The sequence below is a fragment of the Taudactylus pleione genome, unplaced genomic scaffold (assembly GCF_031769625.1).
Source record: "Taudactylus pleione unplaced genomic scaffold, aTauple2 ptg000659l, whole genome shotgun sequence".
Lineage (NCBI taxonomy): Eukaryota > Metazoa > Chordata > Amphibia > Anura > Myobatrachidae > Taudactylus > Taudactylus pleione.
Genome location: NW_028285061.1, coordinates 421,483 through 444,069, shown reverse-complemented (window position 1 = coordinate 444,069; position 22,587 = coordinate 421,483).

Sequence of the window (22,587 nt, the reverse complement as noted above, 5' to 3'; positions counted from 1 at the left end):
ATGTTGTTTTCCTCACTGCCCAATACTGCAGAGATATTGTTTTCCTCACTGCCCAATACTGCAGAGATGTTGTTTTCCTCACTGCCTAGCACTGCAGAGATGTTGTTTTCCTCCCTGCCCAGCACTGCAGAGATGTGGTTTTCCTCACTGCCGTGCACTGCAGAGATGTGGTTTTCCTCACTGCCCAGCACTGCAGGGATGTTGTTTTCCTCACTGCCCAGCACTGCAGAGATGTTGTTTTCCTCACTGCCCAGCACTGCAGAGATGTGGTATTCCTCACTGACGTGAACTGCAGAGGTGTGGTTTTCCTCACTGCCCAATACTGCAGAGATGTTGTTTTCCTCACTGCCCAGCACTGCAGAGATGTTGTTTTCCTCATTGGCCAGCACTGCAGAGATGTTGATTTCCTCACTGCCCAGCACTGCAGAGATGTGGTTTTCCTCACTGCCCAGCACTGAAGAGATGTGGTTTTCCTCACTGCGCAGCACTGCAGAGATGTTGTTTTCCTCACTGCGCAGCACTGCAGAGATGTTGTTTTCCTCACTGCCCAGCACTGCAGAGATGTTGTTTTCCTCACTGCCCAGCACTGCAGAGATGTTGTTTTCCTCACGGCCCAATACTGCAGAGATGTTGTTTTCCTCACGGCCCAAAACTGCAGAGATGTTGTTTTCCTCACTGCCCAGCACTGCAGAGATGTTGTTTTCTTCACTGCCCAGCACTGCAGAGATGTGGTTTTTCTCACTGCCCAGCACTGCAGAGATGTGGTTTTCCTCACTGCCCAGCACTGCAGGGATGTTGTTTTCCTCACTGCCCAGCACTGCAGAGATGTTGTTTTCCTCACTGCCCAGCACTGCAGAGATGTTGTTTTCCTCACTGCCCAGCACTGCAGAGATGTGGTATTCCTCACTGACGTGCACTGCAGAGATGTGGTTTTCCTCAATGCCCAATACTGCAGAGATGTTGTTTTCCTCACTGCCCAATACTGCAGATATGTTGTTTACCTCACTGCCAAATACTGCAGAGATGTTGTTTTCCTCACTGCCCAGTACTGCAGAGATGTGGTTTTCCTCACTGCCCACTTCTGCAGAGATGTTGTATTCCTCACTGCCCAATACTGCAGAGATGTGGTTTTCTCACTGCCCAGCACTGCAGAGATGTTGTTTTCCTCACTGCCCAGCACTGCAGAGATGTTGTTTTCCTCAATGCCCAATACTGCAGAGATGTTGTTTTCCTCACTGCCCAATACTGCAGAGATGTTGTTTTCCTCACTGCCCAGCACTGCAGAGATGTGGTTTTCCTCACTGCCCAGCACTGCAGAGATGTGGTTTTTCTCACTGCCCAGCACTTCAGAGATGTTGTTTTATTCACTGCCCAGCACTGCAAAGATGTGGTTTTCCTCACTGCTCAACACGGCAGAGATTTGGTTTTCCTCACTGCCCAGCACGGCAGAGATGTTTTCCTCACTGCCGAGTACTGCAGAGATGTTGTTTTCCTCACTGCCCAGCACTGCAGAGATGTTGTTTTCCTCACTGCCCAATACTGCAGAGACGTTGTTTTCCTCACTGCCCAGCACTGCAGAGATGTGGTTTTTCTCACTGCCCAGCACTGCAGAGATGTTGTTTTCCTCACTGCCCAGCACTGAAGAGATGTGGTTTTCCTCACTGCCCAGCACTGCAGAGATGTGGTTTTCCTCACTGCCCAGCACTGCAGAGATGTTATTTTCCTCACTGCCCAGCACTGTAGAGATGTTGTTTTCCTCACTGGCCAGCACTGCAGAGATGCTGTTTTCCTCAATGCCCAGCACTGCAGAGATGTTGTTTTCCTCCCTGCCCAGCACTGCAGAGATGTGGTTTTCCTCACTGCCGTGCACTGCAGAGATGTTGTTTTCCTCACTGCCCAATACTGCAGAGTTGTTGTTTTCCTCACTGCCCAGCACTGCAGAAATGTTGTTTTCCTCACTGCCCACTTCTGCAGAGATGTTGTATTCCACACTGCCCAATACTGCAGAGATGTGGTTTTCTCACTGCCCAGCACTGCAGAGATGTTGTTTTCCTCACTGCCCAGCACTGCAGAGGTGTTGTTTTCCTCACTGCCCAATACTGCAGAGATGTTGTTTTCCTCACTGCCCAGCACTGCAGAGATGTGGTTTTCCTCACTGCCCAGCTCTGCAGAGATGTGGTTTTTCTCACTGCCCAGCACTTCAGAGATGTTCTTTTCCTCACTGCCCAGCACTGCAGAGATGTGGTTTTTCTCACTGCTCAACACGGCAGAGATTTGGTTTTCCTCACTGCCCAGCACGGCAGAGATGTTTTCCTCACTGCCCAATACTGCAGAGATGTTGTTTTCCTCACTGCCCAATACTGCAGAGATGTTGTTTTCCTCACTGCCCAGTACTGCAGAGATGTGGTTTTCCTCACTGCCCAGCACTGCAGAGATGTGGTTTTCCTCACTGCCCAGCACTGCAGAGATGTTGTTTTCCTCACTGCCCAGCACTGCAGAGATGTGGTTTTCCTCACTGCCCAGCACTGCAGAGATGTTGTTTTCCTCAATGCACAGCACTGCAGAGATGTTGTTTTCCTCACTGCCCAGCACTGCAGGCATGTTGTTTTGCTCACTGCCCAGCACTGCAGAGATGTTGTTTTGCTCACTGCCCAGCACTGCAGAGATCTTGTTTTCCTCACCGCCCAGCACTGCAGAGAAGTGGTTTTCCTCACTGCCGTCCACTGCAGAGATGTTGTTTTCCTCACTGCCCTATACTGCAGAGATGTTGTTTTCCTCACTGCCCAGCACTGCAGAGATGTGGTATTCCTCACTGACGTGCACTGCAGAGATGTGGTTTTCCTCACTGCCCAATACTGCAGAAATGTTGTTTTCCTCACTGCCCAATACTGCAGATATGTTGTTTACCTCACTGCCCACTTCTGCAGAGATGTTGTATTCCTCACTGCCCAATACTGCAGAGATGTGGTTTTCTCACTGCCCAGCACTGCAGAGATGTTGTTTTCCTCACTGCCCAGCACTGCAGAGATGTTGTTTTCCTCACTGCCCAATACTGCAGAGATATTGTTTTCCTCACTGCCCAATACTGCAGAGATGTTGTTTTCCTCACTGCCCAGCACTGCAGAGATGTGGTTTTCCTCACTGCCCAGCACTGCAGAGATGTGGTTTTTCTCACTGCCCAGCACTTCAGAGATGTTGTTTTCCTCACTGCCCAGCACTGCAGAGATGTGGTTTTCCTCACTGCTCAACACGGCAGAGATTTGGTTTTCCTCACTGCCCAGCACGGCAGAGATGTTTTCCTCACTGCCCAATACTGCAGAGATGTTGTTTTCCTCACTGCCCAGCACTGCAGAGATGTTGTTTTCCTCACTGCCCAATACTGCAGAGACGTGGTTTTCCTCACTGCCCAGCACTGCAGAGATGTGGTTTTCTCACTGCCCAGCACTGCAGAGATGTTGTTTTCCTCACTGCCCAGCACTGAAGAGATGTGGTTTTCCTCACTGCCCAGCACTGCAGAGATGTGGTTTTCCTCACTGCCTAGCACTGCAGAGATGTGGTTTTCTTCACTGCCCAGCACTGTAGAGATGTTGTTTTCCTCACTGCCCAGCACTGCAGAGATGTTGTTTTCCTCACTGCCTAGCACTGCAGAGATGTTGTTTTCCTCCCTGCCCAGCACTGCAGAGATGTTGTTTTCCTCACTGCCTAGCACTGCAGAGATGTTGTTTTCCTCCCTGCCCAGCACTGCAGAGATGTGGTTTTCCTCACTGCCGTGCACTGCAGAGATGTTGTTTTCCTCACTGCCCAATACTGCAGAGATGTTGTTTACCTCACTGCCCAATACTGCAGAGATGTTGTTTTCCTCACTGCCAAATAGAGCAGAGATGTGGTTTTCCTCACTGCCCAGCACTGCAGAGATGTGGTTTTCCTCACTGCCCAGGACTGCAGAGATGTGGTTTTCCTCACTGCCCAGCACTGCAGAGATGTTGTTTTCCTCACTGCCCAGCACTGCAGAGATGTTGTTTTCCTCACTGCCCAGCACTGCAGAGATGTGGTTTTCCTCACTGCCCAGCACAGCAGAGATGTCGTTTTCCTCACTGCCCAATACTGCAGAGATGTTGATTTCCTCACTGCCCAGCACTGCAGAGATGTTGTTTTCCTCACTGCCCAGCACTGCAGATATGTTGTTTTCCTCACTGCCCAGCACTGCGAGAAGTTGTTTTCCTCACTGCCCAGCACTGCAGAGATTTTGTTTTCCTCACTGCCCAGCACTGCAGAGATGTTGTTTTCCTCACTGCCCAGCACTGCAGAAATGTTGTTTTCCTCACTGCTCACTTCTGCAGAGATGTTGTATTCCTCACTGCCCAATACTGCAGAGATGTGGTTTTCCTCACTGCCCAGCACTGCAGAGATATGGTTTTCCTCACTGCCCAGCACTGCAGAGATGTTGTTTTCCTCACTGCCCAGCACTGCAGGGATGTTGTTTTCCTCACTGCCCAGCACTGCAGAGATGTTGTTTTTCTCACTGCCCAGCACTGCAGAGATGTTGTTTTCCTCACTGCCCAGCACTGCAGAGATGTGGTTTTCCTCACTGCCCAGCACTGCAGAGATGTGGTTTTCCTCACGGCCCAATGCTGCAGAGATGTTGTTTTCCTCACGGCCCAATACTGCAGAGATGTTGTTTTCCTCACAGCCCAGCACTGCAGAGATGTTGTTTTCCTCACTGCCCAGCACTGCCTAGATGTTGTTTTCCTCACTGCCCATCACTGCAGAGATGTTGTTTTCCTCCCTGCCCAGCACTGCAGAGATGTGGTTTTCCTCACTGCCGTGCACTGCAGAGATGTTGTTTTCCTCACTGCCCAATACTGCAGAGATGTTGTTTTCCTCAGTGCCCAATACTGCAGATATGTTGTTTTCCTCACTGCCAAATACTGCAGAGATGTTGTTTTCCTCACTGCCCAGCACTGCAGAGATGTGGTTTTACTCACTGCCCAGCACTGCAGAGATGTGGTTTTCCTCACTGCCCAGCACTGCAGAGATGTTGTTTTCCTCACTGCCCAGCACTGCAGAGATGTTGTTTTCCTCACTGCCCAGCACTGCAGGCATGTTGTTTTCCTCACTGCCCAGCACTGCAGAGATGTTGTTTTCCTCACTGCCCAGCACTGCACAGATGTTGTTTTCCTCACCGCCCAGCACTGCAGAGATGTGGTTTTCCTCACTGCCATGCACTGCAGAGATGTTGTTTTCCTCACTGCACAATACTGCAGAGATGTGGTTTTCCTCACTGCCCAGCACTGCAGAGATGTGGTTTTCCTCACTGCCCAGCACTGCAGAGATGAGGTTTTCATCACTGCCCAGCACTGCAGAGATGTTGTTTTCCTCACTGCCCAGCACTGCAGAGATGTGGTTTTTCTCAATGCCCAGCACTGCAGAAATGTTGTTTTCCTCACTGCCCACTTCTGCAGAGATGTTGTATTCCTCACTGCCCAATACTGCAGAGATGTGGTTTTCCTCACAGCCCAGCACTGCAGAGATGTTGTTTTCCTCACTGCCGTGCAGTGCAGAGATGTGGTTTTCCTCACTGCCCAATACTGCAGAGATGTTGTTTTCCTCACTGCCCAATACTGCAGACATGTTGTTTTCCTCACTGCCCAGCACTGCAGAGATGTGGTTTTCCTCACTGCGCAGCACTGCAGAGATGTGGTTTTCCTCACTGCCCAGCACTGCAGAGATGTTGTTTTCCTCACTGCCCAGCGCTGCAGAGATGTTGTTTTCCTCACTGCCCAGCACTGCAGAAATGTTGTTTTCCTCACTGCTCACTTCTGCAGAGATGTTGTATTCCTCACTGCCCAATACTGCAGAGATGTGGTTTTCCTCACTGCCCAGCACTGCAGAGATATGGTTTTCCTCACTGCCCAGCACTGCAGAGATGTTGTTTTCCTCACTGCCCAGCACTGCAGGGATGTTGTTTTCCTCACTGCCCAGCACTGCAGAGATGTTGTTTTTCTCACTGCCCAGCACTGCAGAGATGTTGTTTTCCTCACTGCCCAGCACTGCAGAGATGTGGTTTTCCTCACTGCCCAGCACTGCAGAGATGTGGTTTTCCTCACGGCCCAATGCTGCAGAGATGTTGTTTTCCTCACGGCCCAATACTGCAGAGATGTTGTTTTCCTCACAGCCCAGCACTGCAGAGATGTTGTTTTCCTCACTGCCCAGCACTGCCTAGATGTTGTTTTCCTCACTGCCCATCACTGCAGAGATGTTGTTTTCCTCCCTGCCCAGCACTGCAGAGATGTGGTTTTCCTCACTGCCGTGCACTGCAGAGATGTTGTTTTCCTCACTGCCCAATACTGCAGAGATGTTGTTTTCCTCAGTGCCCAATACTGCAGATATGTTGTTTTCCTCACTGCCAAATACTGCAGAGATGTTGTTTTCCTCACTGCCCAGCACTGCAGAGATGTGGTTTTACTCACTGCCCAGCACTGCAGAGATGTGGTTTTCCTCACTGCCCAGCACTGCAGAGATGTTGTTTTCCTCACTGCCCAGCACTGCAGAGATGTTGTTTTCCTCACTGCCCAGCACTGCAGGCATGTTGTTTTCCTCACTGCCCAGCACTGCAGAGATGTTGTTTTCCTCACTGCCCAGCACTGCACAGATGTTGTTTTCCTCACCGCCCAGCACTGCAGAGATGTGGTTTTCCTCACTGCCATGCACTGCAGAGATGTTGTTTTCCTCACTGCACAATACTGCAGAGATGTGGTTTTCCTCACTGCCCAGCACTGCAGAGATGTGGTTTTCCTCACTGCCCAGCACTGCAGAGATGAGGTTTTCATCACTGCCCAGCACTGCAGAGATGTTGTTTTCCTCACTGCCCAGCACTGCAGAGATGTGGTTTTTCTCAATGCCCAGCACTGCAGAAATGTTGTTTTCCTCACTGCCCACTTCTGCAGAGATGTTGTATTCCTCACTGCCCAATACTGCAGAGATGTGGTTTTCCTCACAGCCCAGCACTGCAGAGATGTTGTTTTCCTCACTGCCGTGCAGTGCAGAGATGTGGTTTTCCTCACTGCCCAATACTGCAGAGATGTTGTTTTCCTCACTGCCCAATACTGCAGACATGTTGTTTTCCTCACTGCCCAGCACTGCAGAGATGTGGTTTTCCTCACTGCGCAGCACTGCAGAGATGTGGTTTTCCTCACTGCCCAGCACTGCAGAGATGTTGTTTTCCTCACTGCCCAGCGCTGCAGAGATGTTGTTTTCCTCACTGCCCAGCACTGCAGAGATGTGGATTTCCTCACTGCCCAGCACTGCAGAGATGTGGTTTTCCTCACTGCGCAGCACTGCAGAGATGTTGTTTTCCTCACTGCGCAGCACTGCAGAGATGTTGTTTTCCTCACTGCCCAGCACTGCAGAGATGTTGTTTTCCTCACTGCCCAGCACTGCAGAGATGTTGTTTTCCTCACGGCCCAAAACTGCAGAGATGATGTTTTCCTCACGGCCCAAAACTGCAGAGATGTTGTTTTCCACACTGCCCAGCACTGCAGAGATGTTGTTTTCCTCACTGCCCAGCACTGCAGAGATGTTGTTTTCCTCACTGCCCAGCACTGCAGGCATGTTGTTTTCCTCACTGCCCAGCACTGCAGAGATGTTGTTTTCCTCACTGCCCAGCACTGCACAGATGTTGTTTTCCTCACCGCCCAGCACTGCAGAGATGTGGTTTTCCTCACTGCCATGCACTGCAGAGATGTTGTTTTCCTCACTGCACAATACTGCAGAGATGTGGTTTTCCTCACTGCCCAGCACTGCAGAGATGTGGTTTTCCTCACTGCCCAGCACTGCAGAGATGAGGTTTTCATCACTGCCCAGCACTGCAGAGATGTTGTTTTCCTCATTGCCCAGCACTGCAGAGATGTGGTTTTTCTCAATGCCCAGCACTGCAGAAATGTTGTTTTCCTCACTGCCCACTTCTGCAGAGATGTTGTATTCCTCACTGCCCAATACTGCAGAGATGTGGTTTTCCTCACAGCCCAGCACTGCAGAGATGTTGTTTTCCTCACTGCCGTGCAGTGCAGAGATGTGGTTTTCCTCACTGCCCAATACTGCAGAGATGTTGTTTTCCTCACTGCCCAATACTGCAGACATGTTGTTTTCCTCACTGCCCAGCACTGCAGAGATGTGGTTTTCCTCACTGCGCAGCACTGCAGAGATGTGGTTTTCCTCACTGCCCAGCACTGCAGAGATGTTGTTTTCCTCACTGCCCAGCGCTGCAGAGATGTTGTTTTCCTCACTGCCCAGCACTGCAGAGATGTGGATTTCCTCACTGCCCAGCACTGCAGAGATGTGGTTTTCCTCACTGCGCAGCACTGCAGAGATGTTGTTTTCCTCACTGCGCAGCACTGCAGAGATGTTGTTTTCCTCACTGCCCAGCACTGCAGAGATGTTGTTTTCCTCACTGCCCAGCACTGCAGAAATGTTGTTTTCCTCACTGCTCACTTCTGCAGAGATGTTGTATTCCTCACTGCCCAATACTGCAGAGATGTGGTTTTCCTCACTGCCCAGCACTGCAGAGATATGGTTTTCCTCACTGCCCAGCACTGCAGAGATGTTGTTTTCCTCACTGCCCAGCACTGCAGGGATGTTGTTTTCCTCACTGCCCAGCACTGCAGAGATGTTGTTTTTCTCACTGCCCAGCACTGCAGAGATGTTGTTTTCCTCACTGCCCAGCACTGCAGAGATGTGGTTTTCCTCACTGCCCAGCACTGCAGAGATGTGGTTTTCCTCACGGCCCAATGCTGCAGAGATGTTGTTTTCCTCACGGCCCAATACTGCAGAGATGTTGTTTTCCTCACAGCCCAGCACTGCAGAGATGTTGTTTTCCTCACTGCCCAGCACTGCCTAGATGTTGTTTTCCTCACTGCCCATCACTGCAGAGATGTTGTTTTCCTCCCTGCCCAGCACTGCAGAGATGTGGTTTTCCTCACTGCCGTGCACTGCAGAGATGTTGTTTTCCTCACTGCCCAATACTGCAGAGATGTTGTTTTCCTCAGTGCCCAATACTGCAGATATGTTGTTTTCCTCACTGCCAAATACTGCAGAGATGTTGTTTTCCTCACTGCCCAGCACTGCAGAGATGTGGTTTTACTCACTGCCCAGCACTGCAGAGATGTGGTTTTCCTCACTGCCCAGCACTGCAGAGATGTTGTTTTCCTCACTGCCCAGCACTGCAGAGATGTTGTTTTCCTCACTGCCCAGCACTGCAGGCATGTTGTTTTCCTCACTGCCCAGCACTGCAGAGATGTTGTTTTCCTCACTGCCCAGCACTGCACAGATGTTGTTTTCCTCACCGCCCAGCACTGCAGAGATGTGGTTTTCCTCACTGCCATGCACTGCAGAGATGTTGTTTTCCTCACTGCACAATACTGCAGAGATGTGGTTTTCCTCACTGCCCAGCACTGCAGAGATGTGGTTTTCCTCACTGCCCAGCACTGCAGAGATGAGGTTTTCATCACTGCCCAGCACTGCAGAGATGTTGTTTTCCTCACTGCCCAGCACTGCAGAGATGTGGTTTTTCTCAATGCCCAGCACTGCAGAAATGTTGTTTTCCTCACTGCCCACTTCTGCAGAGATGTTGTATTCCTCACTGCCCAATACTGCAGAGATGTGGTTTTCCTCACAGCCCAGCACTGCAGAGATGTTGTTTTCCTCACTGCCGTGCAGTGCAGAGATGTGGTTTTCCTCACTGCCCAATACTGCAGAGATGTTGTTTTCCTCACTGCCCAATACTGCAGACATGTTGTTTTCCTCACTGCCCAGCACTGCAGAGATGTGGTTTTCCTCACTGCGCAGCACTGCAGAGATGTGGTTTTCCTCACTGCCCAGCACTGCAGAGATGTTGTTTTCCTCACTGCCCAGCGCTGCAGAGATGTTGTTTTCCTCACTGCCCAGCACTGCAGAGATGTGGATTTCCTCACTGCCCAGCACTGCAGAGATGTGGTTTTCCTCACTGCGCAGCACTGCAGAGATGTTGTTTTCCTCACTGCGCAGCACTGCAGAGATGTTGTTTTCCTCACTGCCCAGCACTGCAGAGATGTTGTTTTCCTCACTGCCCAGCACTGCAGAGATGTTGTTTTCCTCACGGCCCAAAACTGCAGAGATGATGTTTTCCTCACGGCCCAAAACTGCAGAGATGTTGTTTTCCACACTGCCCAGCACTGCAGAGATGTTGTTTTCTTCACTGCCCAGCACTGCAGAGATGTGGTTTTTCTCACTGCCCAGCACTGCAGAGATGTGGTTTTCCTCACTGCCCAGCACTGCAGGGATGTTGTTTTCCTCACTGCCCAGCACTGCAGAGATGTTGTTTTCCTCACTGCCCAGCACTGCAGAGATGTTGTTTTCCTCACTGCCCAGCACTGCAGAGATGTGGTTTTCCTCACTGCCGTGCACTGCAGAGATGTGGTTTTCCTCACTGCCCAATACTGCAGAGATGTTGTTTTCCTCACTGCCCAATACTGCAGAGATGTTGTTTTCCTCACTGCCAAATACTGCAGAGATGTTGTTTTCCTCACTGGCCAGTACTGCAGAGATGTGGATTTCCTCACTGACCAGCACTGCAGAGATGTTGTTTTCCTCACTGCGCAGCACTGCAGAGATGTGGTTTTCCTCACTGCCCAGCACTGCAGAGATGTGGTTTTCCTCACTGCCCAACACTGCAGAGATGTGGTTTTCCTCACTGCCCAGCACAGCAGAAATGTTGTTTTCCTCACTGCCCACTTCTACAGAGATGTTGTATTCCTCAATGCCCAATACTGCAGAGATGTGGTTTTCTCACTGCCCAGCACTGCAGAGATGTTGTTTTCCTCACTGCCCAGCACTGCAGAGATGTGGTATTCCTCACTGACGTGCACTGCAGAGATGTGGTTTTCCTCAATGCCCAATACTGCAGAGATGTTGTTTTCCTCACTGCCCAATACTGCAGATATGTTGTTTACCTCACTGCCAAATACTGCAGAGATGTTGTTTTCCTCACTGCCCAGTACTGCAGAGATGTGGTTTTCCTCACTGCCCACTTCTGCAGAGATGTTGTATTCCTCACTGCCCAATACTGCAGAGATGTGGTTTTCTCACTGCCCAGCACTGCAGAGATGTTGTTTTCCTCACTGCCCAGCACTGCAGAGATGTTGTTTTCCTCAATGCCCAATACTGCAGAGATGTTGTTTTCCTCACTGCCCAATACTGCAGAGATGTTGTTTTCCTCACTGCCCAGCACTGCAGAGATGTGGTTTTCCTCACTGCCCAGCACTGCAGAGATGTGGTTTTTCTCACTGCCCAGCACTTCAGAGATGTTGTTTTATTCACTGCCCAGCACTGCAAAGATGTGGTTTTCCTCACTGCTCAACACGGCAGAGATTTGGTTTTTCTCACTGCCCAGCACGGCAGAGATGTTTTCCTCACTGCCGAGTACTGCAGAGATGTTGTTTTCCTCACTGCCCAGCACTGCAGAGATGTTGTTTTCCTCACTGCCCAATACTGCAGAGACGTTGTTTTCCTCACTGCCCAGCACTGCAGAGATGTGGTTTTTCTCACTGCCCAGCACTGCAGAGATGTTGTTTTCCTCACTGCCCAGCACTGAAGAGATGTGGTTTTCCTCACTGCCCAGCACTGCAGAGATGTGGTTTTCCTCACTGCCCAGCACTGCAGAGATGTTATTTTCCTCACTGCCCAGCACTGTAGAGATGTTGTTTTCCTCACTGCCCAGCACTGCAGAGATGCTGTTTTCCTCAATGCCCAGCACTGCAGAGATGTTGTTTTCCTCCCTGCCCAGCACTGCAGAGATGTGGTTTTCCTCACTGCCGTGCACTGCAGAGATGTTGTTTTCCTCACTGCCCAATACTGCAGAGTTGTTGTTTTCCTCACTGCCCAGCACTGCAGAAATGTTGTTTTCCTCACTGCCCACTTCTGCAGAGATGTTGTATTCCACACTGCCCAATACTGCAGAGATGTGGTTTTCTCACTGCCCAGCACTGCAGAGATGTTGTTTTCCTCACTGCCCAGCACTGCAGAGGTGTTGTTTTCCTCACTGCCCAATACTGCAGAGATGTTGTTTTCCTCACTGCCCAGCACTGCAGAGATGTGGTTTTCCTCACTGCCCAGCTCTGCAGAGATGTGGTTTTTCTCACTGCCCAGCACTTCAGAGATGTTCTTTTCCTCACTGCCCAGCACTGCAGAGATGTGGTTTTTCTCACTGCTCAACACGGCAGAGATTTGGTTTTCCTCACTGCCCAGCACGGCAGAGATGTTTTCCTCACTGCCCAATACTGCAGAGATGTTGTTTTCCTCACTGCCCAATACTGCAGAGATGTTGTTTTCCTCACTGCCCAATACTGCAGATATGTTGTTTTCCTCACTGCCAAATACTGCAGAGATGTTGTTTTCCTCACTGCCCAGTACTGCAGAGATGTGGTTTTCCTCACTGCCCAGCACTGCAGAGATGTGGTTTTCCTCACTGCCCAGCACTGCAGAGATGTTGTTTTCCTCACTGCCCAGCACTGCAGAGATGTGGTTTTCCTCACTGCCCAGCACTGCAGAGATGTTGTTTTCCTCAATGCACAGCACTGCAGAGATGTTGTTTTCCTCACTGCCCAGCACTGCAGGCATGTTGTTTTGCTCACTGCCCAGCACTGCAGAGATGTTGTTTTGCTCACTGCCCAGCACTGCAGAGATCTTGTTTTCCTCACCGCCCAGCACTGCAGAGAAGTGGTTTTCCTCACTGCCGTCCACTGCAGAGATGTTGTTTTCCTCACTGCCCTATACTGCAGAGATGTTGTTTTCCTCACTGCCCAGCACTGCAGAGATGTGGTATTCCTCACTGACGTGCACTGCAGAGATGTGGTTTTCCTCACTGCCCAATACTGCAGAAATGTTGTTTTCCTCACTGCCCAATACTGCAGATATGTTGTTTACCTCACTGCCCACTTCTGCAGAGATGTTGTATTCCTCACTGCCCAATACTGCAGAGATGTGGTTTTCTCACTGCCCAGCACTGCAGAGATGTTGTTTTCCTCACTGCCCAGCACTGCAGAGATGTTGTTTTCCTCACTGCCCAATACTGCAGAGATATTGTTTTCCTCACTGCCCAATACTGCAGAGATGTTGTTTTCCTCACTGCCCAGCACTGCAGAGATGTGGATTTCCTCACTGCCCAGCACTGCAGAGATGTGGTTTTTCTCACTGCCCAGCACTTCAGAGATGTTGTTTTCCTCACTGCCCAGCACTGCAGAGATGTGGTTTTCCTCACTGCTCAACACGGCAGAGATTTGGTTTTCCTCACTGCCCAGCACGGCAGAGATGTTTTCCTCACTGCCCAATACTGCAGAGATGTTGTTTTCCTCACTGCCCAGCACTGCAGAGATGTTGTTTTCCTCACTGCCCAATACTGCAGAGACGTGGTTTTCCTCACTGCCCAGCACTGCAGAGATGTGGTTTTCTCACTGCCCAGCACTGCAGAGATGTTGTTTTCCTCACTGCCCAGCACTGAAGAGATGTGGTTTTCCTCACTGCCCAGCACTGCAGAGATGTGGTTTTCCTCACTGCCTAGCACTGCAGAGATGTGGTTTTCTTCACTGCCCAGCACTGTAGAGATGTTGTTTTCCTCACTGCCCAGCACTGCAGAGATGTTGTTTTCCTCACTGCCTAGCACTGCAGAGATGTTGTTTTCCTCCCTGCCCAGCACTGCAGAGATGTTGTTTTCCTCACTGCCTAGCACTGCAGAGATGTTGTTTTCCTCCCTGCCCAGCACTGCAGAGATGTGGTTTTCCTCACTGCCGTGCACTGCAGAGATGTTGTTTTCCTCACTGCCCAATACTGCAGAGATGTTGTTTACCTCACTGCCCAATACTGCAGAGATGTTGTTTTCCTCACTGCCAAATAGAGCAGAGATGTGGTTTTCCTCACTGCCCAGCACTGCAGAGATGTGGTTTTCCTCACTGCCCAGGACTGCAGAGATGTGGTTTTCCTCACTGCCCAGCACTGCAGAGATGTTGTTTTCCTCACTGCCCAGCACTGCAGAGATGTTGTTTTCCTCACTGCCCAGCACTGCAGAGATGTGGTTTTCCTCACTGCCCAGCACAGCAGAGATGTTGTTTTCCTCACTGCCCAATACTGCAGAGATGTTGATTTCCTCACTGCCCAGCACTGCAGAGATGTTGTTTTCCTCAGTGCCCAGCACTGCAGATATGTTGTTTTCCTCACTGCCCAGCACTGCGAGAAGTTGTTTTCCTCACTGCCCAGCACTGCAGAGATTTTGTTTTCCTCACTGCCCAGCACTGCAGAGATGTTGTTTTCCTCACTGCCCAGCACTGCAGAAATGTTGTTTTCCTCACTGCTCACTTCTGCAGAGATGTTGTATTCCTCACTGCCCAATACTGCAGAGATGTGGTTTTCCTCACTGCCCAGCACTGCAGAGATATGGTTTTCCTCACTGCCCAGCACTGCAGAGATGTTGTTTTCCTCACTGCCCAGCACTGCAGGGATGTTGTTTTCCTCACTGCCCAGCACTGCAGAGATGTTGTTTTTCTCACTGCCCAGCACTGCAGAGATGTTGTTTTCCTCACTGCCCAGCACTGCAGAGATGTGGTTTAACTCACTGCCCAGCACTGCAGAGATGTGGTTTTCCTCACGGCCCAATGCTGCAGAGATGTTGTTTTCCTCACGGCCCAATACTGCAGAGATGTTGTTTTCCTCACAGCCCAGCACTGCAGAGATGTTGTTTTCCTCACTGCCCAGCACTGCCTAGATGTTGTTTTCCTCACTGCTCATCACTGCAGAGATGTTGTTTTCCTCCCTGCCCAGCACTGCAGAGATGTGGTTTTCCTCACTGCCGTGCACTGCAGAGATGTGGTTTTCCTCACTGCCCAATACTGCAGAGATGTTGTTTTCCTCAGTGCCCAATACTGCAGATATGTTGTTTTCCTCACTGCCAAATACTGCAGAGATGTTGTTTTCCTCACTGCCCAGCACTGCAGAGATGTGGTTTTACTCACTGCCCAGCACTGCAGAGATGTGGTTTTCCTCACTGCCCAGCACTGCAGAGATGTTGTTTTCCTCACTGCCCAGCACTGCAGAGATGTTGTTTTCCTCACTGCCCAGCACTGCAGGCATGTTGTTTTCCTCACTGCCCAGCACTGCAGAGATGTTGTTTTCCTCACTGCCCAGCACTGCACAGATGTTGTTTTCCTCACCGCCCAGCACTGCAGAGATGTGGTTTTCCTCACTGCCATGCACTGCAGAGATGTTGTTTTCCTCACTGCACAATACTGCAGAGATGTGGTTTTCCTCACTGCCCAGCACTGCAGAGATGTGGTTTTCCTCACTGCCCAGCACTGCAGAGATGAGGTTTTCATCACTGCCCAGCACTGCAGAGATGTTGTTTTCCTCACTGCCCAGCACTGCAGAGATGTGGTTTTTCTCAATGCCCAGCACTGCAGAAATGTTGTTTTCCTCACTGCCCACTTCTGCAGAGATGTTGTATTCCTCACTGCCCAATACTGCAGAGATGTGGTTTTCCTCACAGCCCAGCACTGCAGAGATGTTGTTTTCCTCACTGCCGTGCAGTGCAGAGATGTGGTTTTCCTCACTGCCCAATACTGCAGAGATGTTGTTTTCCTCACTGCCCAATACTGCTGACATGTTGTTTTCCTCACTGCCCAGCACTGCAGAGATGTGGTTTTCCTCACTGCGCAGCACTGCAGAGATGTGGTTTTCCTCACTGCCCAGGACTGCAGAGATGTTGTTTTCCTCACTGCCCAGCGCTGCAGAGATGTTGTTTTCCTCACTGCCCAGCACTGCAGAGATGTGGATTTCCTCACTGCCCAGCACTGCAGAGATGTGGTTTTCCTCACTGCGCAGCACTGCAGAGATGTTGTTTTCCTCACTGCGCAGCACTGCAGAGATGTTGTTTTCCTCACTGCCCAGCACTGCAGAGATGTTGTTTTCCTCACTGCCCAGCACTGCAGAGATGTTGTTTTCCTCACGGCCCAAAACTGCAGAGATGATGTTTTCCTCACGGCCCAAAACTGCAGAGATGTTGTTTTCCACACTGCCCAGCACTGCAGAGATGTTGTTTTCTTCACTGCCCAGCACTGCAGAGATGTGGTTTTTCTCACTGCCCAGCACTGCAGAGATGTGGTTTTCCTCACTGCCCAGCACTGCAGGGATGTTGTTTTCCTCACTGCCCAGCACTGCAGAGATGTTGTTTTCCTCACTGCCCAGCACTGCAGAGATGTTGTTTTCCTCACTGCCCAGCACTGCAGAGATGTGGTTTTCCTCACTGCCGTGCACTGCAGAGATGTGGTTTTCCTCACTGCCCAATACTGCAGAGATGTTGTTTTCCTCACTGCCCAATACTGCAGAGATGTTGTTTTCCTCACTGCCAAATACTGCAGAGATGTTGTTTTCCTCACTGGCCAGTACTGCAGAGATGTGGATTTCCTCACTGACCAGCACTGCAGAGATGTTGTTTTCCTCACTGCGCAGCACTGCAGAGATGTGGTTTTCCTCACTGCCCAGCACTGCAGAGATGTGGTTTTCCTCACTGCCCAACACTGCAGAGATGTGGTTTTCCTCACTGCCCAGCACTGCAGAAATGTTGTTTTCCTCACTGCCCACTTCTACAGAGATGTTGTATTCCTCAATGCCCAATACTGCAGAGATGTGGTTTTCTCACTGCCCAGCACTGCAGAGATGTTGTTTTCCTTACTGCCCAGCACTGCAGAGATGTTGTTTTCCTCACTGCCCAATACTGCAGAGATGTTGTTTTCCTCACTGCCCAATACTGCAGAGATGTTGTTTTCCTCTCTGCCCAGCACTGCAGAGATGTGGTTTTCCTCACTGCCCAGCACTGCAGAGATGTGGTTTTTCTCACTGCCCAGCACTTCAGAGATGTTGTTTTCCTCACTGCCCAGCACTGCAGAGATGTGGTTTTCCTCACTGCTCAACACGGCAGAGATTTGGTTTTCCTCACTGCCCAATACTGCAGAGATGTTGTTTTCCTCACTGCCCAGCACTGCAGAGATGTTGTTTTCCTCACTGCCCAGTACTGCAGAGACATGGTTTTCCTCACTGCCCAGCACTGCAGAGATGTGGTTTTTCTCACTGCCCAGCACTGCAGAGATGTTGTTTTCCTCACTGCGCAGCACTGAAGAGATGTGGTTTTCCTCACTGCCCAGCACTGCAGAGATGTGGTTTTCCTCACTGCCCAGCACTGCAGAGATGTTGTTTTCCTCACTGCCCAGCACTGCAGAGATGTTGTTTTCCTCCCTGCCCAGCACTGCAGAGATGTGGTTTTCCTCACTGCCATGCACTGCAGAGATGTTGTTTTCCTCACTGCCCAATACTGCAGAGATGTTGTTTTCCTCACTGCCAAATAGAGCAGAGATGTTGTTTTCCTCACTGCCCAGCACTGCAGAGATGTGGTTTTCCTCACTGCCCAGCACTGCAGAGATGTGGTTTTCCTCACTGCCCAGCACTGCAGAGATGTTGTTTTCCTCACTGCCCAGCACTGCAGAGATGTTGTTTTCCTCACTGCCCAGCACTGCAGAGATGTGGTTTTCCTCACTGCCCAGCACTGCAGAGATGTCATTTTCCTCACTGCCCAATACTGCAGAGATGTTGTATTCCTCACTGCCCAGCACTGCAGAGATGTTGTTTTCCTCACTGCCCAGCACTGCAGATATGTTGTTTTCCTCACTGCCCAGCACTGCAAGAAGTTGTTTTCCTCACTGCCCAGCACTGCAGAGATGTGGTTTTCCTCACTGCCCAGCACTGCAGAAATGTTGTTTTCCTCACTGCCCACTTCTGCAGAGATGTTGTATTCCTCACTGCCCAATACTGCAGAGATGTGGTTTTCCTCACTGCCCAGCACTGCAGAGATGTGGTTTTCCTCACTGCCCAGCACTGCAGAGATGTTGTATTCCTCACTGCCCAGCACTGCAGGGATGTTGTTTTCCTCACTGCCCAGCACTGCAGAGATGTTGTTTTCCTCACTGCCCAGCACTGCAGAGATGTTGTTTTCCTCACTGCCCAGCACTGCAGAGATGTGGTTTTCCTCACTGCCCAGCACTGCAGAGATGTGGATTTCCTCACGGCCCAATACTGCAGAGATGTTGTTTTCCTCACGGCTCAATACTGCAGAGATGTTGTTTTCCTCACTGCCCAGCACTGCAGAGATGTGGTTTTCCTCACTGCCCAGCACTGCAGAGATGTGGTTTTTCTCACTGCCCAGCACTTCAGAGATGTTGTTTTCCTCACTGCCCAGCACTGAAGAGATGTGGTTTTCCTCACTGCTCAACACGGCAGAGATTTGGTTTTCCTCACTGCCCAGCACGGCAGAGATGTTTTCCTCACTGCCCAATACTGCAGAGATGTTGTTTTCCTCACTGCCCAGCACTGCAGAGACGTTGTTTTCCTCACTGCCCAATACTGCAGAGACGTGGTTTTCCTCACTGCCCAGCACTGCAGAGATGTTGTTTTCCTCACAGCCCAGCACTGAAGAGATGTGGTTTTCCTCACTGCCCAGCACTGCAGAGACGAGGTTTTCCTCACTGCCCAGCACTGCAGAGATGTTGTTTTCCTCACTGCCCAGCACTGTAGAGATGTTGTTTTCCTCACTGCCCAGCACTGCAGAGATGTTGTTTTCCTCACTGCCCAGTACTGCAGAGATGTTGTTTTCCTCCCTGCCCAGCACTGCAGAGATGTGGTTTTCCTCACTGCCGTGCACTGCAGAGATGTTGTTTTCCTCACTGCCCAATACTGCAGAGATGTTGTTTTCCTCACTGCCCAATACTGCAGATATGTTGTTTTCCTCTCTGCCAAATACTGCAGAGATGATGTTTTCCTTACTGCCCAGCACTGCAGAGATGTGGTTTTCCTCACTGCCCAGCACTGCAGAGATGTTGTTTTCCTCACTGCACAGCACTGCAGAGATGTTGTTTTCCTCACTGCCCAGCACTGCAGGCATGTTGTTTTCCTCACTGCCCAGCACTGCAGAGATGTTGTTTTCCTCACTGCCCAGCACTGCAGAGATCTTGTTTTCCTCACCGCCCAGCACTGCAGAGATGTGGTTTTCCTCACTGCCGTCCACTGCAGAGATGTTGTTTTCCTCACTGCCCAATACTGCAGAGATGTTGTTTTCCTCACTGCCCAGCACTGCAGAGATTTTGTTTTCCTCATTGCCCAGCACTGCAGAGATGTTGATTTCCTCACTGCCCAGCACTGCAGAGATGTGGTTTTCCTCACTGCCCAGCACTGCAGAGATGTGGTTTTCCTCACTGCGCAGCACTGCAGAGATGTTGTTTTCCTCACTGCACAGCACTGCAGAGATGTTGTTTTCCTCACTGCCCAGCACTGCAGAGATGTTGTTTTCCTCACTGCCCAGCACTGCAGAGATGTTGTTTTCCTCACGGCCCAACACTGCAGAGATGTTGTTTTCCTCATGGCCCAAAACTGCAGAGATGTTGTTTTCCTCACTGCCCAGCACTGCAGAGATGTTGTTTTCTTCACTGCCCAGCACTGCAGAGATGTGGTTTTTCTCACTGCCCAGCACTGCAGAGATGTGGTTTTCCTCACTGCCCAGCACTGCAGGGATGTTGTTTTCCTCACTGCCCAGCACTGCAGAGATGTTGTTTTCCTCACTGCCCAGCACTGCAGAGATGTTGTTTTCCTCACTGCCCAGCACTGCAGAGATGTGGTTTTCCTCACTGACGTGCACTGTAGAGATGTGGTTTTCCTCACTGCCCAATACTGCAGAGATGTTGTTTTCCTCACTGCCCAATACTGCAGATATGTTGTTTTCCTCACTGCCAAATACAGCAGAGATGTTGTTTTCCTCACTGCCCAGTACTGCAGAGATGTGGTTTTCCTCACTGCCCAGCACTGCAGATATGTGGTTTTCCTCACTGCCCAGCACTGCAGAGATGTTGTTTTCCTCACTGCCCAGCACTGCAGAGATGTGGTTTTCCTCACTGCCCAGCACTGCAGAGATGTTGTTTTCCTCACTGCCCACTTCTGCAGAGATGTTGTATTCCTCACTGCCCAATACTGCAGAGATGTGGTTTTCTCACTGCCCAGCACTGCAGAGATGTTGTTTTCCTCACTGCCCAGCACTGCAGAGATGTTGTTTTCCTCAATGCCCAATACTGCAGAGATGTTGTTTTCCTCACTGCCCAATACTGCAGAGATGTTGTTTTCCTCACTGCCCAGCACTGCAGAGATGTGGTTTTCCTCACTGCCCAGCACTGCAGGGATGTTGTTTTCCTCACTGCCCAGCACTGCAGAGATGTTGTTTTCCTCACTGCCCAGCACTGCAGAGATGTGGTTTTCCTCACTGCCCAGCACTGCAGAGATGTGGTTTTCCTCACTGCCCAGCACTGCAGAGATGTTGTTTTCCTCAAGCACAGCACTGCAGAGATGTTGTTTTCCTCACTGCCCAGCACTGCAGACATGTTGTTTTGCTCACTGCCCAGCACTGCAGAGATGTTGTTTTCCTCACCGCCCAGCACTGCAGAGATCTTGTTTTCCTCACCGCCCAGCACTGCAGAGATGTGGTTTTCCTCACTGCCGTCCACTGCAGAGATGTTGTTTTCCTCATTGCCCAGCACTGCAGAGATGTTGATTTCCTCACTGCCCAGCACTGCAGAGATGTGGTTTTCCTCACTGCCCAGCACTGCAGAGATGTGGTTTTCCTCACTGCCCAGCACTGCAGAGATGTTGTTTTCCTCACTGCCCAGCACTGCAGAGATGTTGTTTTCCTCACGGCCCAATACTGCAGAGATGTTATTTTCCTCACGGCCCAAAACTGCAGAGATGTTGTTTTCCTCACTGCCCAGCACTGCAGAGATGTTGTTTTCCTCACTGCCCAGCACTGCAGAGATGTTGATTTTCTCACTGCCCAGCACTGCAGAGATGTGGTTTCCCTCACTGCCCAGCACTGCAGAGATGTGGTTTTCCTCACTGCGCAGCACTGCAGAGATGTTGTTTTCCTCACTGCGCAGCACTGCAGAGATGTTGTTTTCCTCACTGCCCAGCACTGCAGAGATGTTGTTTTTCTCACTGCCCAGCACTGCAGAGATGTTGATTTCCTCACTGCCCAGCACTGCAGAGATGTGGTTTTCCTCACTGCCCAGCACTGCAGAGATGTTGTTTTCCTCACGGCCCAAAACTGCAGAGATGTTGTTTTCCTCACTGCCCAGCACTGCAGAGATGTTGTTTTCTTCACTGCCCAGCACTGCAGAGATGTGGTTTTTCTCACTGCCCAGCACTGCAGAGATGTGGTTTACCTCACTGCCCAGCACTGCAGGGATGTTGTTTTCCTCACTGCCCAGCACTGCAGAGATGTTGTTTTCCTCACTGCCCAGTACTGCAGAGATGTTGTTTTCCTCACTGCCCAGCACTGCAGAGATGTGGTATTCCTCACTGACGTGCACTGCAGAGATGTGGTTTTCCTCACTGCCCAATACTGCAGAGATGTTGTTTTCCTCACTGCCCAATACTGCAGAGATGTTGTTTTCCTCACTGCCCAGTACTGCAGAGATGTGGTTTTCCTCACTGCCCAGCACTGCAGAGATGTGGTTTTCCTCACTGCCCAGCACTGCAGAGATGTTGTTTTCCTCACTGCCTAGCACTGCAGAGATGTGGTTTTCCTCACTGCCCAGCACTGCAGAGATGTTGTTTTCCTCACTGCCCACTTCTGCAGAGATGTTGTATTCCTCACTGCCCAATACTGCAGAGATGTGGTTTTCTCACTGCCCTGCACTGCAGAGATGTTGTTTTCATCACTGCCCAGCACTGCAGAGATGTTGTTTTCCTCAATGCCCAATACTGCAGAGATGTTGTTTTCCTCACTGCCCAATACAGCAGAGATGTTGTTTTCCTCACTGCCCAGCACTGCAGAGATGTGGTTTTCCTCACTGCCCAGCACTGCAGGGATGTTGTTTTCCTCACTGCCCAGCACTGCAGAGATGTTGTTTTCCTCACTGCCCAGCACTGCAGAGATGTGGTTTTCCTCACTGCCCAGCACTGCAGAGATGTGGTTTTCCTCACTGCCCAGCACTGCAGAGATGTTGTTTTCCTCAATGCACAGCACTGCAGGCATGTTGTTTTGCTCACTGCCCAGCACTGCAGAGATGTTGTTTTCCTCACTGCCCAGCACTGCAGAGATCTTGTTTTCCTCACCGCCCAGCACTGCAGAGATGTGGTTTTCCTCACTGCCGTCCACTGCAGAGATGTTGTTTTCCTCACTGCCCTATACTGCAGAGATGTTGTTTTCCTCATTGCCCAGCACTGCAGAGATGTTGATTTCCTCACTGCCCAGCACTGCAGAGATGTGGTTTTCCTCACGGCCGAATACTGCAGAGATGTTGTTTTCCTCACGGCCCAAAACTGCAGAGATGTTGTTTTCCTCACTGCCCAGCACTGCAGAGATGTTGTTTTCTTCACTGCCCAGCACTGCAGAGATGTGGTTTTTCTCACTGCCCAGCACTGCAGAGATGTGGTTTTCCTCACTGCCCAGCACTGCAGGGATGTTGTTTTCCTCACTGC